The 3,565-nt window shown below is 52.5% G+C and overlaps 1 non-coding gene across 1 annotated transcript; it reads left to right on the plus strand.

Annotated features, from left to right (window-relative positions):
• The first annotated feature begins 2,466 nt into the window (after positions 1-2,466).
• On the plus strand, positions 2,467-2,539 carry TRNAF-GAA. The gene has a single exon. It is a non-coding gene; the product is annotated as a tRNA-Phe (tRNA).
• Positions 2,540-3,565: the final 1,026 nt, after the last annotated feature.

Below are 3,565 nucleotides of genomic sequence, written 5' to 3' on the forward strand. Positions count from 1 at the left end.
TCAAGGATTCAATTCCTTTATAGGAGGTTTTAGTGGTCATGCTTATTTATTTGATGTTATTTTATCATTCTGCTATAGCACACTTTTTTGATAAAATGTTGAAATTATCAATTTACAGCATTTGTTAGTTTTTATTGTTACAAACAAAGTTTTTTCTTAATGTTTGGGTTTTTAATTAAGCCTTCTTTTTGGTTTCAATTTTTCATTTAGGTTTTGGTTACTGATGGGATCTTTAAGAGAACTTTGGATTCAGTACTAACATTTGGACAGATTTAGAATATTTAAAGTAAACCCTGCTAACTATTTTATTTTAATAAACTTTGTATTGCTGTAAACCCTGGCCGGGGGGAGAGGAGATGAGCCTGGCCTTTAACTGAGGAGGAGCAGAGGCATGGCCCCTGTGAAGGGTGGGGCCAAGTGATGGGGGGCACAGGCCCCCAATTTTTTTTGTCTAGTCCATCTCAGTCTGATGCCACCCCTGCTGGTCACTGGGTGTCACTGCTGCTCCATGGGAAACATGCTCTGTGCCTTACCCAGACTTGTGGGAAACACACTCTGTGCATTACCGTGATTGGTCTGTAGGTGTCACTGCTCCTAGAAGCCAGACACATGCTGTGCATTATGCCACCTGACCAATGGATGTCACTGCTGTATCAAGGGAAACATCTTCTGTGCAATACCTTGAATGACCAGGAGGTGTCACTGCTGCTCCAAGGGAAACATACTCTGTGTGTTACCCTGATTGGCCACTTGGTGTCACTGCTGCGCCAAGGAAAACACCTTCTGTGCATTACTCTGACTGCCCACTGGGTGTCACTGCTGCTCCAAGGGAGACAGAAGAACGGCCAGACTGGGTCAGACGCAAAGTCCATCTAGCCCAGTATCCTCCTGTCTTCTGACAGTGGCCAGTGCCAGGTGCCCCAGAGGGAATGAACAGCACAGGGAATCATCAAGTGATCCATCCCTTGTTGCCCATTCCCAGCTTCTGGCAAACGAGGCTAGAGGCATCATCCCTGCCCACCCTGGCTAACAGCCCTTGATGGATCTATCCACCATAAACTTATCTAGTTCTTTTCTGAACCCTGTTATAATCTTGGCCTTCACAACATGCTCTTGCAAGGAGTTCCACAGGTTAACTATGCAACTGCCCTGAGTTTACACCCCTGCCCCTGGCCAGGTTGTATATGGAAAAGAGGATGAAGATGAGGAGAGCCATGATGTGCAAGTTCCAATCCTGCTCACAGTGAGGCCTGTGTTTTGGCCAGTATCTCACCCGGGCAATACCTCTGTACAACCCCTGAGACACTCTCAGTTCTCTCCCCACCTCACGTAAATCCTGTTCTGCTCCTTTCATAGAGATTCCTGGGACGCCACCTCACCCTGTGTCCCTGAGGGGTCAGGCAAACTCTCAGCACCTGAAGCCTCTGGCACTCACCTGGTGCCCCATAGATCAGCCATAGCCCTGTTTCTGCTCCTCTCTCTAGAGTGTGAAAGGAGCCAAGTCAGCGACTCCATGGGAGCTACGGGGCTGCAGAACCAACAAAGAAAAAATAGGTGCTCAGCGCCCACTGGCAGCCAGCTCCCGCCCCGCCCTGCCCACTACAGGCCTTGCTGACAAGCTCCTCCTCTTCCCCTTCAGCACCTCCCACTTGCCAGTGATCAGCTGTTCAGTGGGGTGCAGGAGGCGCTGGGTGGGGAGGGGAAGGAGCAGGGACGGGAAGAGGTGGGGATGGGAGAGGAATGGGGCAGGAAGGTGCAGGATGGGAAGAGATGGGACAGGGGTGGGGGCAGGGCCTGGGGATGAAAGTGGGGATTTGTCCCGGACCACAGACCCCTCTAGGGCCGGCCCTGAAGGGAAGCACTGACTATCACAGTGACAATACAACTGACCAGCATTGCGGGGGAGACTGAGGGAGATCCACACTCATCAGGTCTCTTCTCTCCCCCACGGTGAGCCAGACACTGCTCTCTCCTGGCTCTCACTCTAGCAGCTGGACGTTAAGGAGCCATTTCCCCACAGGAAGTGCATTGAGTGCCCCTGTGGTGCTGGGGGGGCTGGCGCTGCTTCTTCCTGTGGGGCTGGCAGGGGGGCTGATGTCTGCACAGACTCTCAGCTGCCAGGCCGGAGGGGGCACTTGGGACCTTACCAGACTGGCACAGTGAAGACGGGGTTGACAGACCAATACAGACACTCTCCAGAGCATGGAGCAGCGTCCTCCCATGCAGCCAAGCAATGAGCATTTCTCACAGCCTGGAGCCGAGGGGGAGATGGCAGCTGCTGTTCCAGCTCCTCGGGGACAGGTCCTGTCAGCCAACAGACACTTCTTACTCACCACAGCTAAGGGCGCCGGGTTCCTCCAGTGGGGGTGTGAAGCAGCCGTTCATTTTCCTGTCCTTTCTGTGTGCAACTGTTGACAAAAACATCGCAGACAGAGAAGAAACAGGCCAAAATGCTATCATGGAGCTGTCGAAGTAGCTCAGTTGGGAGAGCATTAGACTGAAGATCTAAAGGTCCCTGGTTCAATCCTGGGCTTTGACAGGCCCTGTTTGTGTGGGGTTGGCTTGTTTTCTGGGAGCATAATGATATCTGCACCCAAAGTGAGTTCTTGAGCTTGGGCTCTACAGTAGGAAAACATAGAATGGGCTTCTGCCCCTAGTTGGCCAACCTAACCTTTAATGATGAGAGCTGTCTTTCCCAACATGGCAGGAAGAAAGTGAGGCAGGGCAGCCCTCAGGTATGGTGCCAGAGGGCTGCTAGGCAGGGAGTAGGGATGAAAACTCCTTTGTGCAGCTGAGCAATGGCAGTACCAGCGAAGGAGCATCTGTAAAAGTGACCCCACACACCTCTCCTCCTCTGGGCACCTAGAGCAGAGGCACCTGGTGCTGATAGCTCCAAGGGAAGGCTTAAGAGCAACTGAGGTCAGGGCTAGAGAAGGGCAGGGCCATGCCTAGGTGTGGCCTTCAGACAGGCACAAAAACACCCAGCCAGGCTGCTCCCTGCCATGCCAAACACCCACTGAAGGGCAGCTGCTGATGTTCTGTGGCCAACATCAAAAGATGGTAGGAAAACAGGGCTGGCCTCTGACTGGTCCCACTCACAGTGCTCACTTTTGCAGTGGGACAGGAGATTTTACCCCAAGAGGCTTTTCCTGAGCTGGTGAGAAGCAGAGAAACACCCAGGCTCCGAAGACACTATGTAGCAAGTACCCTCCAGCACAGGCGCACATGCCGGCCCAGGCAGTTGCCCACTTTCTTTGGCAAGTCAGGAATGGCAAAGGCTAGACTGGAAGCACTTGGGGCTCATGCCCCAGCCTTTGTGACACCCAACCCCCAACTCCTTCCCAGGGCTCTAGCTGAAGCCAGAGCATTGGCCTGAGCAGCCAAGAAGAGGTTCCAGCCCTGAAGGGAGCAGGACTTTCAGCACAATGGTAAAACTGCAGAAACACAACCACCAAGGGACTTGAACCCTCAATCTTTTAATCCACACTCAGATACCTTATCCATTACGCCACATGAGGGGTTCCTGGGACTTTTTTTTGCATCTCTTTTGCCTACCTGCTCGCTC

The sequence above is a fragment of the Gopherus evgoodei genome, unplaced genomic scaffold, assembly GCF_007399415.2.
Source record: "Gopherus evgoodei ecotype Sinaloan lineage unplaced genomic scaffold, rGopEvg1_v1.p scaffold_175_arrow_ctg1, whole genome shotgun sequence".
Classification (NCBI taxonomy): Eukaryota; Metazoa; Chordata; order Testudines; family Testudinidae; genus Gopherus; species Gopherus evgoodei.